Source organism: Myotis brandtii, unplaced genomic scaffold (assembly GCF_000412655.1).
Source record: "Myotis brandtii unplaced genomic scaffold, ASM41265v1 scaffold61, whole genome shotgun sequence".
Lineage (NCBI taxonomy): Eukaryota > Metazoa > Chordata > Mammalia > Chiroptera > Vespertilionidae > Myotis > Myotis brandtii.
Window position 1 is genome coordinate 1,103,130 of NW_005370318.1, and position 15,079 is coordinate 1,118,208.

Sequence of the window (15,079 nt, forward strand, 5' to 3'; positions counted from 1 at the left end):
ACTGGGGATGTGCCCGCAACCAAGGTACATGCCCTTGACCAGAATCGAACCTGGGACCCTTCAGTCCGCAGACTGACGCTCTATCCACTGAGCCAAACCGGTTAGGGCGGTTATAAATTTTTCAGTGTATACATGTGTTCATCTTGTCATACACCTTAAACTTATACAACTTATGTTCATTATACCTCAATAGAGCTGGGGAAAAAACAATGTCAGTTAATAATGTTAATGATCACCAAATTCAGACAGTATTTATACTTCAAATAGGTATTTAGGTTTGTATTTGGAATTAAGCAGTTGCAAATCCTCCCCCCCACACCCCCTGCACTCACACACAAGGAGGCAACAGAAGTTCCCATTAACCAGCTCCTTTACTGATATTGAACCATTGAATATAGAACTAATATTAGTTCCATAGTATCATTTATGTACATTTTCTAGAGATCAGACAGCAGCTGTCTCTCACAGGAAAAATAGTTCCAAGTTTGTGAATCAAATTCCTGTTTTGGATTTTACTGAGGGATATTATTCGTTAGGTTAAGTCCCTTGCCATAATTTTAAATGTTATATGGAAGTAAGATTGTCTCTTTTATAAAATATAGACTTAAAAAAATTCAAACACTTGGAGAAATTCAAAGACACTGTTATTAACTACCAAATACCAGTAAAAGTGGGAAGATAGGTAAACCAGCATCTGACTAGACTTAATAGAGACAGCTTAATATACCCTAAATAATGGATTTGTTAAACATTCTTTCTCATTGTGGATATTAACAGCAGTTTGTGCATACACATGCATGTACATATCAATATGAAATATATTGATATAACTAATATAAGTAAAGTTGAATCTAGGAATGCTTCCTAAAGAAAATGAGCCTTTAACTGAGTTATTTTAGGTTGTGTTTAACTCTTCAGTGTATGAGGAGATGACTCATTCAAAAGCATTGAGACTAGAATAAGTGTGGAGAAAAATGTGATTAATATAGTCAGTATATGTTGACTGCTTACCAGCATTGAGAGATGTATGCAGTTGATGAGTAACTAGTTTCTGCCTTCTAGTAAACTCATTCATCTGGGGAAGTGATGTGAACATAAATTAAAAATCAGGAGAAAGCATGACTCAAATGATATAGTAAGTGCTGTGGGAATTCAGAAGAGGGAAGGAGGGAGGGAGGGAGGAAAGGAGAGAGAGAGAGAGAGAGAGGAGAGAGAGAGAGAGAGAGAGAGAGAGAGAGAAAGGGAGAGAGAAAGAAAATTTCAATTTGTAGGATCAGGAAAGGCTTCATGAACAGGTGGTGTATTACTTTCCCAAGTGTAGTTACAAGGTGGGTAACTTAAAATAATTTATTCTCTGACAGTTCTCTTTGTGTTTTTTTTTAAAACAACATATTCTTTTTTAAAATTGATTTTTAGAGAAAGAAACATTGATTTGTTCCACTTATTTATGTATTCATTGGTTGATTCCTGTATGTGCCCTGACTGGGAATCAAACCCACAACCTTGGCATGTCAGGATGATGCTCTGACTAACTGAGCTATTTGGCCAGGGCCTATTCTCTGATAGTTCTTGAAGCTAGAACCTGAATTCAGGGTGTCAGCAAGGCCATGTTCCCTCTGAGACTGAGTAGCATCCATTCTTCCTTGCCTCTTCCTAGCTTCTATCAGTTCTTGGTGTCTCTTGGTTTATAGCTGCATCACTTCACTCTCTGATTCTATTGTCACATGGCATTCTCCCTATAGGTCTCCAAATTTTTCTCTTATAGAGAGACACCAGTCATAATTGAATTAAGGACCTACAGCACTCCAATATGACCTCTTCTTAACTAATTACACTTACAGTGATCCTATTTCCAAGTCAGTCACATTCTGTGGTACTGGGGCTTAGGACTTATGTTAAAATATCTTTTGGGGGAACAAAATTCAACTAATAGGTGAGATGATAAAGAAGTATTAAATTAAAACTTACTAAATAAAAGGAAGGGTAAGATTGCAATAAGTTGAGTTAAAGAGAGAAGAACCAAAGGGAATGATGGACATAGGAAAGTATAAGGAATATTTAGGAAATGAAATAGTGAGAAGTATGGTTAGCTGGTGTGTTGAAGAGCTGTGGGGAGATAAAGTCAGAGTAGTTTCTCCAATTGTCTCCAAAATGTTCAAAGTGGAATTAAATTAAGGACTGTGCACCCTGGCTGGTTGCTCAGTGGTTAGAGCACTGGCCCTCAAAACCAAAGGGTCACCGGTTTGATTCCCAGTCAAGGGCATGTGCCTGGGTTGCAGGTACGATCCCCAGCTGTGTGGAAGGCAACCAATCGATGTGTCTCTCTCACAAACCAATCATGTTTCTCTCTCTCAACAAAAAATAAAACTAGGTACTGTGCATTTCATTTGCATGTTAATATTTTTGTAGTTTTTTTTTTTTTAACCTGTAACAATTCCCATTTGTCTGCTTCCTCACCTTTTTTCCCCATGGCATTGATTTGTTGAGACCAAAGCAGTTTTCTTGTTGAATGTGCCATATTCTGGATTTATCTGTTTCCTTTGTGACATTTAACTTGCTCCTTTATTCCTTGTATTTCCCTAAACTGAAAGGTTTAAGGACATGGTTTGATTTTAAGGAATTGCTTAGATATAAAAACTTGATTATATTCTAGCTAAACATTTTGGCAAAAATAATTAATATTCTTCATATTGCACAATATCACCAGGTACGTAAATCACAGGGTTCAAGTTGTGACTGCCAGATCTGTCCGTTGTGAAGTTGCATTTATTTTTTTTGTGACCAGCATATATGTTTGTTTTGTTTCTTTAAATCCTTACCTGAGGATATTTTTCCATTGACTTTGAGAGAGAGTGGAAGGGAGGGAGGGAGAGAGGGAGAGAGAGAGAGAAACATTGATGTGAGAGAGACGTCGATTGGTTGCCTCCCGCATGCCCCCCGACCGGGATTGAGTTGCAACCGAGGTACTTGGCCTTGACTAGAATCAAACCCGAGACCCTTCAGTCCATGGGCTGACGCTCTATCCACTGAGCCAAACTGGCGAGGACCAAATATGTTTTTTATTTATCAATGATGAGCATTTTTTCAATGTTGTTTTATCTAATTTTCATATTATTTGACCATTTGTTCAGTGTTGATTTGGTGTTTTTCTTTTGTTTGTTTGTTTATTTACTTATTGTTATTTTCCTTTTAAGTTTGTACTGTGCATTTACAAATTTTATTCAGTATAACAAAAAATAATGCATTGTTATAAAAGACAAATTTCAAGTTTCAAAATATAGCTAAAATGAAATATAACCCCCAAAAAAGAGAGGTACAGGTTGTAAATATATAATAGGGCATTTCTTTGACAGGATCTTGTGATGAATCATGTTTGCTTTAAAAAAAAAAATTCTAAGTAGACAAACCTAAAAAACAAATCTCTTGATACCCTAGCTGGTTTGGCTCAGTGGATAGAGCATCGGTCTATGGACTGAAGGGTCCCAGGTTCGACTCCAGTTAAGGGCACAGTGAGGGGTGTGCAGGAGGCAGCTGATCAATGATTCTCTCTCATCACTGATGTTTCTATTTCTCTCTCCCTCTCCCTTCCTCTTTGAAATAAAAAACAAAACAAAACACCACAAAGCTCTTGAATCAAAAACTTCTTTTGCTCTGACTGGGTGGTTCAGTTAGTTGGAGTGTTGTCCTGTGCACCAAAGGTTTGATTTCCAGTCAGGTGGGTATAGGACGTAACCGATCGATATTTCTGTCATGTTTTTTTCTCCCTTCCTCTTTCTCTCTAAAAATCAATAGAAGCATATCCTTGGGTGAGGATTAAATAAAGCACACAAACTTCTCTTATTTTTATTTTGAAATGGAAGTAAGTCTTAAATCATAAAAGCTGTTTTACATACCCACACACAAAGCACCCAGAATTTAATTTTATTCCTTGTCCTCTGAGTGTTTCATTTGGCTGTTTTTTATATACATCAATTCTTTTTTAAATTTTTATTTTATGTATTGATTTTAAGGGAGAGATCGAGAGATCAATTTGTGCACTTATTTGTTCCACTTATACATTCATTGGTTGAGTCTTGCATGGGCCCTGATCTGGGATCGAATTCTTGGCATATTGGGATGATGCTCCAGCCAATTGAGCTACCTTGCCAGAGCCTATACACCAATTCTTTATCACTTTTAACTATTTTTCAGTTATTCCTATTATAGATTTTTTCTTACTTCATTTCTTTTTTTGTTATGTTATACTCAAATAGGATTTTCCTTTCAAACCACAAAAGTTGTATAGGTGAATTGAAACAAGCAGAACATCATTTGAGGTACATGAAGAAAAAGTCAAACATCTCCAGTTCCTCTCCTCTAAGCTACTCAAGTGAAATAGCCTAGTGTTTCTTCCATAATTTTCTCTATGTTCGTAGAAACACATATACCTACAGATTCATCTTCTCTTATTTTATAAGATTATCATGCTACCATATACATTATTCTACAACTTCTATTTTTTTACTTTTTAGGATGTCACATATTTTCTTTTTTATCATGAAATAGATACCCAATTCCTTGTTCCAACTGCATAATATTCCATTTATGTAGGTTATTTCAGTGAGCCACACCTATGAGGGCTACTTTTCTAGTTCTTTCAAAATGAAGTATTTCACTTGTAAAGAAGTGTCACATAGGAAGTTTCCCTACTACTAAGAAGCTTTGATTAAATTGTTGACTCAAGCCTTAATTTTTCATCCATTCCATAAGGGTATTGGACCATATTATTGCCAAGGTCTCTCTGGTTCTTACTCTGCTCAGATTCTTGTCAAGTTATTTTTAGGGAATTTTTATTAGGTTCTAGATTGTAGGATTTGGTCAACTTTTTAATGTCATTTGCATATTTAGAGTATGGATTAAAAGACTGATACTCCAAATGTGTTATTTTTTTTATTGTAGCTTTAACATGGTGCTATTCATAATTAGAACATGATGTATGAAGTAGCCTTTCCCTAAATTTTACTTTATCCACCTACTATGGTATCTAACAAGACAGGAAAAATCTCATTGAGCCTCTGATTTATTCTTTTGGTTTACAGTGTGCATGATTAAATTATTAGCTATATCTGTGTTAGGATGAGTGCTAGTTTTAGGAATAAAATTTTATATTTCAGCCCAGCAGGTGTGGCTCAGTGGTTGAGCATCGACCCATGAACCATTCCCGGTCAGGGCACATGCCTGGGTTGCAGGCTTGGTTCCTAGTAGGGGCGTGCAAGAGGCAGCCAATCAATGCGTCTCTCTATCTGTGTTTCTGTCTCTATCCCTCTCTCTTCCTCTTGCTCTAAAATCAATAAAAACATAAAAAAATAAAATTTTATGCTTCACTAATTTATCTTTTTGTTTCTTATACTAAAATGTCAGGATTGAAGTTTTAAGAGTTAATATTAATATTCCCTAATCTCTTAAATTGTCTGTTATTCCTACAAAGAGCAAACCAGTGTTGTTACAGTATTGAAATGCCAATGTCCTTGACAGGCATTTTGTTGATCCTTTCAGGGAACTAAATTTTTATAATTTGTCTAAAAGTTTGCATAAATTTTCCCTTGCAGCCCTGGACTTGGAAACAGGAAGCATGTATAATTTTATATTCATAAGAACCTCACAAGAGGGTGTAGGGAGGATGGGATAGGATTTTACTTTAGTTGTGCTATGGCAGATTGTCTTGGACAGTTCATAGTTGGCTGTTTATTTAGACACTTTTTAAATGCCTTATAAATTATCCTGAAACATTTAAGGCAATCTCTATATATAAAAAGCTAAGCAACCATATGACCGGCCAGTAGGTATGACACACACTGACCACCAGGGGGCAGACGCTCAACACAGGAGCTGCCGAGCTGCTGTGACTTGGCAGCGGTGGTTCTCGGGTGACATCAGCACCCTGGAACCAGAGAGGAGGGAGCCCGATTCCAGGGTGCCTCACCACAGAACCACCCTCTTGCAATCCAGGACCCCTCAGGGTGTGTTAAACAGCCAGTTTCAGCCCAATCCCCTCAGACCAGGCTGAGGGACCCTACCTGCTGGAGGGACCCCGCTCACTCTGCAGACAACCTTCAAGCCCCAGCGCCACCCCAGGTGCAGCCAGCCGGGAAGGGGATGCGGGAGTTGGGTCCAGGGGGTGTCCGGCCCATCTCACCCAGTCCCACCTGCTGGCCACCTTCTAATTAATTTCCTTTCAATGTGCACGAATCCATGCACTGGGGCACTAATGTGGTTATAAAAGGCCAACTTAATTTCTTAAGTACTATAAGTATAATATCCAGATTTAGGTTTATAAGGCAGATAATGTCGGAATTCTAGGATTCTTATTTTACAAAACTACTTAAAACATTTGAATAGAGATATTCATTTGTTAAAGTGAATGCATATAGAATAATAATTAACATTCTTAATAAATAGTCCTTGAATTTTCATAAAGCTAGAAGGAACCTGAGATTCTGTTTAGTTTGAGCTTAGTAATTCATCCTCTCATTTTATAATTTAGGAATCTTAGGCCCAGAGAAATTGTGTCCTGACCAAAATCATGCAACAACTTTATGGGAAGATCATGTCTAGAACTCATGGTACATCCTGCCATGCTCAGCCTAGCTCTTTTTCTATTCTGTTACCTGTGTTTTATTTATTTTTATTTTTTAAATATATTTTTATTGATTTCCGAGAGGGAGGGAGAGGGGGAGAGAGATAGAAACAAACATCAATTATGGGAGAGAATCGCTGATTGCCTGCCTCTTGCATGCCCCCTGCTGGGAATTGAGCCTGCAACCTGGGCATGTGCCCTTGATCAGAATCAAACCTGGGACCCTTAAGTCTACAGGCTGATGCTCTATCCACTGAGCCAAACCAGCCAGGGCTGTGTTTTTGTTTTTTTATTATGACTTCATATTTTTCCACTTATGTCAATTTGTGTTTTATTATCATAAATAATTTCAGTCTATTCTCAAGACATACCCAGTTGATTTTATAACTAATAATTTGACATTTGTATGGAAACCTTTTAAAAAATATTTTTATTGGTTTTAAAAAGAGAGAGGAAGGGAGAGAGAGAGAGAAACATTAATGTGAGAGCAAACCATCGAGATTGGCTGTCTCCTGCAGGCCGCCTACCAGGATCGAGTCTGCAACCAGCCATGTGCCCTGTCTGGGGAATCAATGGCAACTTTTTGGTGCATGGACAATGCCCAACCAACTGAGCCACATCAGCCAGGCCTGAAAACATTTTTATTTATTTTTAATCCTCACCTCTGGATATTTTTTTTCCATTGATCTTTTGAGAAAGAGTGGGATGGGGAAAAGAGAGAGAGAGAAACATTCGTGTGAGAGAGAGACATAGACTGGCTGGCTGCCTCCCACACGCACCCCGACGTCAAACCCACAACTGAGGTGCATGACCTTGACCAGGAATCAAACCCACAACCCTTCGGTCCACGGGCCCATCGTCCAACCAATGAAACAAACTGGCCAGGGCTGAGAACATTTTAAAAAGTGGATATCGAGGTTAGGAAATCTTTGCTTGGGCATTTGGCTTTATTTAATTTTCTTAATATGAATGGTGCAGCAGTTGTGAACCCAGGACCTCTGTTTTTTCCATTTATTTGTGTGCTTGTTTGTTTTTTACAGTTGTCATTTGTAATAAAGCTTTTTCAGAGTATAGGTAAATGTTAAATTAAAAAGTATAATCAGCATATTTACAGTTTTACAACAGAAAGAGCAGGAAAGTGACAAGAAAGACTAAGTCTGTAGCTACTTACATATATGCCATAGGGCAAATCATGTAACCTCTGTGGGACTCTGTTTCTGCTCCCTACTTAATTAGAATCCTTCAGGGGTTCTCCCCAGGACAAATGTATTGGTTTTTAAATATTTGTTAATTGAAATGTGACAATGTGAAGTGCACAAATCATAAGGATGTTGAATTATAAAATGCACCCTATTGTAATCACTACTGATGTATTTTGAAAAGTATCCCTGGGTGATTATGATAAGCTTTCATTGTTAAAACCCCGGACTTGAGACTATAGGTAATCACATGCCTTTTACAACTCTTTCTAGAGTGAAATTAGCAGAAACAGTGGTAGAGAGAATGAATTTGGGCAATCACGAAAATTTTACTTTGAAGAGGTTTATGGGGCTTATATAGTCTTCTTCTGATGTCTCTCTTCCTGTTTGCCCTTTTTTCCTTTCTGTCTAGGTCCTGGATAGAATGGAGAGGGGTCCTACTGAACCTCTAACTATCTTTTCTGAGAGTGGTCAGAGTTCTTACACAGGTCTGTTGATTCTATGAAGTTTGATTTATAAAAGACTTGATTTCTACTTAAACAAAGGATTAAATGAGATACAGACTTTTTAAAAAGAAGGCATTTTGATCTCCATGTCTGTAGAATATTTTACTTTGGCAAGCTGCATTTGGCCTATGGGTTGGACCCAAAGTGACTGAGTTAAAATCTGCATAATAGAAAAGCAGTTGAGTCATGTCTTTTTCTGTTCTGTTGGAAATATGCAATATGGAAGACTTCTTTATTGGCTACATGGAAAGTACCAAGAAAAGATGAAAAGTTGAATATCTTAGTTGTCCATGATTCTGGAGGGGATTGAAGGCATGGATAAATCCAAGAAGGAAAATATTTATTTGGTCCTCTTTCTGATGTTCTCAGAATTGATAACATTGGGAAAAAATCAAAGCTATCTTGCAAGTCTCTGATTCAGAGAAGAGCAAGTGTATATAGTCGGTTTTTGTTTTGTTTTGTTTTTCACTCATCTACTTCTCTTATCACCATGAATGAACTTTATCATTAATCAGACATAAAAACTCTAGCTCAGTGATTTCCCAAATTTGTCTTCACATTCCAGTCACTGATGGAGCTTTGCAAATTACTTATACCTTTGTCTCCCTTCCTCCCCACACCCAACCCCTTTGGGATTTTGTTCTTTAGTTGGCCTGGGAGTATGGCCTGAGCTTTGGAATTTTTAAAAGATGCTTAGGTGATTCTAGAGTGCAGACAGGTTTGGGACTTCTGCTCTAGCTGGTTAAAGCAAATCTGGCCACTATGCAATTTATCGTTTTTTCCATAATTATTTAGGTAAATAATTAGAATCCTGCACTTTAAATCTTTTTTTAAAATATATTTTGTATTGATTTCAGAAAGGAAGGGAGAGGGAGAGAGAGATAGAAACATCAATGAGAGAGAATGATTGATCGGCTGCCTCCTGCATGTCCCACACAGGGGATCAAGCCGGAAACCCCCTGCATGTGCCCTGACCGGGAATCAAACTGTGACCTCCTGGTTTATAGGTTGACGCTCAACCACTTAGCCATGCTGGCTGGGCAAGAATTCTGGGCTTGAAACCTAAGTTTTTACTAGAATGTAAGCTTCATAAAAGCAAGTACCATGTCTTTATTTTCTTCACCATTATATCTTGAGCTTTTAGAACAATACCTGGTATTTGAATGTGTGTGTATATATATATATCCATCCCACATTCAAAGGCTGTTAAATCGCGTTGTTTACCCGTATCTTCAGAAAAAAATCACTTCTACTGTCGTGGTAAACAACCTGCTTCCCTATTTATAATGGTCTGGCCCTCTAGCAACTTCAGCATGAAATTATAGCTAATTTGCCTCCAAACGTCAGGTGGTCATAATAATCTGGCACTCAGTGTATATTGTATGCTTAATTAATTTGTTGAATGAGTGAATGAACCTATCAGTCTCCAGTGAGCTGAAAGTATGCTTTACCTAATATTTGAGTGATCTGAGATATACATAGAGTGGGGTGATGTTGGCTCTGTCACTTATTAGCTGTATGACCTTAAGCAAGTTTGTCCTCTGTGCCTCAGCTTCCTCATTTGTAAAATGGGGGTTATAGGATCTATTCCATGGGGTTGTAAATGGGGGTTACAGTATCTATTCCATGGGGAATAATTGAGTTAATAATGCAAAGCACTCAGAGCAATGCCTGACACATAATAATGTTCTGTAAGTTTTAACTACTGTAGAATTCAAGAAGCCCTGGTTTCTCAGCAGTTTGGGTAATTTATCTGTAGAATACTGTTTGAGGGATAAGGTGGAATAATGAAATCAGCTGCATTAAATGTAGTTAAAGAAATCTTGACAAAGAGGTGATTTTTTTTTTGGTCAACTTAATGAGGCATAATTTACATACAATAAACTGCATGCATGGTGGTGTTTTTTTCTCATAAATTTAGTACTTTTATTTTAAAGTTTAAAAGTTACACAAATAATAGATACTTATACATAGGAAAATGTTTTAAACAGCTGCATTGCTATTGGAGTGACTCTTACAGAGTTAGAATTATGTCTAGTTTTGGTTTCTGTATTTTAACCCTGGAGTCAAAGAAATCATTTAATCACATATCATAAATAAATAAATAATGCTGCAATGAACATAGGGAGGCATATATTCTTTTGTGATGAGTTTTAATAATGTATTTATTAGTTTATAGTATTTCGTCTGAAACAATCATCACATCAAGTACAGAAAATTTTCATTTCCCTGAAAAGTTTCTATACTCTTGATTTTCAATCTGTCCCTCCCAGCGCCCCCATTTTTTAGAATTTTGTATGAATGCATTCATACATTATATTTTCTTTTGTGCTAGCTTTCACTCAGATAATGATTTTTATATTTATCCATGTTGTTGCATGTATCAGTAGTAGTTCATTCCTTTTTAATGCTAAGTATTGCTTTGTTGTATGGATATAACGTGTTTGTTTATCCATTCACCTGTGTTACTGTTTTTTAAATATGTTTTTATTGATTTCAGAGAGGAAGGGAGAGGGAGAGAGAGATAGAAACATCAATGATGAGAGAGAATCATTGATCTGCTGCCTTCTGCACGCCCCCTGCTGGCGATCAAGCCTGCAACCCAGGTATGTGCCCTGACTGGGAATCAAACTGTGACCTCCTGGTCAACACTCAACCACTGAGACACACCGGCTGGTCTGTTTCCGGTTTTGATGATTGTGAATAAAGCTACTGTAAGCATTTTTGTACAAATCTTTGTGTAAACATGTTTTCATTTACAGTGGGGCCTTGACTTATGAGTGTCCCGACTAACGAGTTTTTTGAGATACCAGCTGTCTCTCCTCCGATTTTTTGCATTGAGCTGACAGAGTAATTTGAGTTAACGAGCTCCTTAACGAGCTCGGTCTCGGAACGAATTAAACTCGTAAGTCATTGATTTTTTACAGATTGGGTAAATCTCTAGCAGTGGGATTGCTGGGTTGTATGGTATAGTATCTAACTTTTTAAGAAATTGCTGAACAGTGTTAAAGGAGGTGAATATTCAGCAGGATTTTCAGTCAGGGTGCAGTTACTTTTTAAAATTTATTTATTTATTTATTTATTTTAAAATATATTTTATTGATTTTTTACAGAGAGGAAGGGAGAGGGATAGAGAGTTAGAAACATTCATGAGAGAGAAACATCGATCAGCCGCCTCCTGCACACTCCCCACTGGGGATGTGCCCGCAACCAAGGTACATGCCCTTGACCGGAATCGAACCTGGGACCCTTGAGTCCGCAGGCGGACGCTCTATCCACTGAGCCAAACCGGCCAGGGCTAAATTTATTATTGCATAAAAAATTACCACAAATTTAGCTTCTTAATAAAACACATTTATTGTGGCACATTTTCATGGGTTAGGAATCTGGGCACAGCTTAGGTGGGTCATCTGTTTTAGGGTCTTTACAGGCAACAGATAAGGTGTCAGGTTTCAAGTCTTGTCTCAATGCTTGACTAAAGAAGGAACTGCTTGCAAGCTCACTTGGTTTGTTTTGGCAGAATTCACTTCCTCAAGGGATATTGGATTAAGGGCCTTGATTTTTCACTGGCTATTGCCTGCAGGCTGCTCTCTGTTCCTTGCCATGTGGCCTGGAAGGCAATATACAGAGTCTTCTAGGGCAGCAGTTGCCAACTGGTGGTCTGTGAGGTCCGAAAGGTTGGCGACCACTGTTCTAGGGAAATAGAAGTGTCCATCTTTTATAAACTATCTAGAGACCTGGTGCATGAATTTGTGCACCAGTGGGGTCCCTCGGCCTGGCCTGCAGGATTGGGCCGAAACCGGCTCTCTGACATCCACCGAGGGGTCGGGCCAAGGGACCCCACCGGTGCACGATTGGGGCCAGGGAGGGATGCGAGAGTTTGGCCAGTTGAGGAGGGACCGTGGGAGGGCTCCAGGGTGTGTCCGGCTCATTTCACTTAGTCCCAATAGGCCGGACCCCAGCAGCAAGCTAACCTACCAGTCAGAGCGTCTGCCCCCTGGTGGTCAGTGCACATCATAGCGAGCGGTTGAGTGGTCTTAGCATATCATTAGCATATTACGCTTTGATTAGTTGAATGGACAACCAGACACTTAGCATATTATATAAGATCATGGAATTGACATCCCATCACCTTTGCCATATTGTGTAGGTTAGAAGCAAGTCACTAGGCCAGCCCACATTCAGAGAGAGGATATTACACAAGTGTGTGAATACTAGGAGGCAGGAATAATTGGTGATCATCTTAGAAGTCCATCTACCATAGAAAGCATGACTTAGTGCCAGGCTGGGATTAGATAGACATTGGGCGGCGGGGGCGGGGAGGAAAGTGGCATGTGAAATTTCCTTTATCTTCCCTCTATCAAACTGTATCTCTTACTTCTCTCTACCTTTCACATTAGCCTCTCTTCCCTTCAAGAACAGAGGCATAAAGGTCATTCCCACAATGAGATTTTTTTTTAATTCTCACCCGAGGATGTGTTTATTGATTTTAGAGAGAGACAAAGGGGGAGAGAGAGAGAAAGAGAAATATAAATGTGAGAGAAACATAGATGTGAGAGAGAAACATTGCTTGGCTGCCTCCAGTATGTACCCCGACCGGAATCAAACTCCCAACCTTTTTGGTGTATGGGACAACTCTCCAACCAACAAAGCCACTGGCTGGGGTTTGAGTACATTTTTTTTTTATATTCAATTAAGGGTTTACTAAATCATGTATTGTTTAGATATGTGTTTTAAAAAACATCTATACTAATAAAAGGGTAATATGCTAATTAGACCAGACATCTTCCTGACGTCCTTCTGGACAAAGCCACGGTGGCAGGGGCCGAGGTAGAGGGAGTTAAGAGCAATCAGGCCAGCAGGGGGGAGCAGTTAGGAAGTGATCAGGCTGGCAGGGGGGAGCAGTTAAGGGGCGATCAGGCCAGCAGGGCAGGGCAGTTAGGGGGCGATCAGGCTGGCAGGGGAGGGCAGTTAGGGGCAATCAGGCCGGCAGGGGAGCAATTAGGGGGCGATCAGGCCGGCAGGCAGAGGGGGTTAGGGGCAATCAGGTTGGCAGGGGAGCAGTTAGCATCAGGCCAGCAGGCAGAGGTAGTTAGGGGCGATCAGGCAGGCAGGCAGGCAGGTGAGCGGTTAGGAGCCAGTGGTCCCAGATTACGAGAGGGATGTCCAACTGCCAGTTTACGCCCGATCCCTGGGCCTAAACTGGCAGTCAGACATCTCCCGAGGGGTCCTGGATTGGAGATGGTGCAGGCCTGGCTGAGGGACCCTCCCCCCCCCGCATGAATTTTGTGCACCAGGACTCTAGTGTTATATAAATTGAGAGAGATACAAAAGTAGAATACTATCATGAGACACCCATGTACCTTTTACCCAGCTTCAACAATTTATTTTCAACTTTAGCAGAATGGACATTCTAGGCTGGGTAATTCTTTGTTTCAGAGACTGTCCTGTGTATTGTAGGATATTTAACAGCATCCTTGACCTCTATGGGCAGTACTCCAAATATAGTAAAGCTATACTACATTTTATTCATTTAATAATTGATGGACATTTGGGTTGTTTCCAGTTATAAATAAAGTTGCTATTAACTTTCATAGTCAAGTCTTTGTGTAGATATGTTTTCATTTATTTGAGCTAAATACCTAGAGGGATATTGCTGGGTCCTATGATAAGTATATGCTTAACTTTATAAGAAACTACCAGGTTGTTGGTACCTTTTTATATTCCCACGAATATGAGAGTTCCAGTTGTTCTATATTCTTGTCAACACTTGATATTAATCATTCTTATAAATTCTAGCCATTATAGTAGGTGTGTTATTTCTTTGTGGCCATATGTTTTTTGCTGTTTGTTTCTTTTTTTTCAATTACAGTTGACATAAAATATTATATTAGTTTCAGATGTACAACACAATGATTAGACATTTATATTATTTGCAAAGTGATAGCCCTGATAAGTCTAATACCCATCTGAAACCATATCCCGGACTTTTTTTTGTCTCAGATCACATGGGTAATGTCAGATGGGCCAAAGTCGTAACAAGGTTTGTGGGAAGCACATCTCACATAAGTGCGTGACCACCACGCTTATGAGCTAGCTACCAAAGGATCCCCATAACTATTTTTATAACTGGCAATTTGTACTTCTTAATCTCTTCACCTTTTTCACTATTCCTCTAACCCCCTTCTATCTGGTGACCATTAGTTTGTTCTCTATATCTGTGCATTTGTTTCTGTTTTGTTTGTTCATTTACTTTATTTTTTAGATTCCGCATATAAGTGAAATCACATGGTATTTGTCTTTTTCTATCTGACTTATTTCGCTTAGCATAATACCATCTAGGTCCATCCATGTTGTCATATATGGCAAGATTTCATTTTTTTTTTATGACCCAGTAATATTCCATTATCACATTTTTTTATCCACTCATCTATCTATGGACACTTAGATTGCTTCCATATCTTGGCTGTTGTTAATAATGCTGCAGTACACATAGGAATGCATATGTCATTTTAAAAAAATATGTTTTATTGATTTTTTCTTTTTTTTTAAATAATAAATCTTTATTGTTCAGATTATTACATTATCACATTTTATCCACTCATCTATCTATGGACACTTAGATTGCTTCCATATCTTGGCTGTTGTTAATAATGCTGCAGTACACATAGTAGTGCATATGTCATTTTAAAAAAATATGTTTTATTGATTTTTTCTTTTTTTTTAAATAATAAATCTTTATTGTTCAGATTATTACA

At 38.6% G+C, this 15,079-nt stretch overlaps 1 protein-coding gene across 6 annotated transcripts in view; it reads left to right on the forward strand.

Annotated features, from left to right (window-relative positions):
• Positions 1 to 8,208: 8,208 nt before the first annotated feature.
• Positions 8,209 to 15,079, forward strand: part of NCOA6 (nuclear receptor coactivator 6) — an 89,506-nt gene continuing 82,635 nt past the window's right edge. For 4 of the 6 annotated variants that reach the window (XM_005879780.2, XM_005879781.2, XM_005879782.2 and 1 more), the window contains exon 1: positions 8,212 to 8,303. The gene's annotated coding sequence lies outside the window, so the exon portion shown is untranslated. Of the gene's footprint in view, positions 8,304 to 15,079 lie in introns of all 6 variants that reach the window. The other 2 variants (XM_014550653.1, XM_005879784.2) reach the window with 2 other exon arrangements.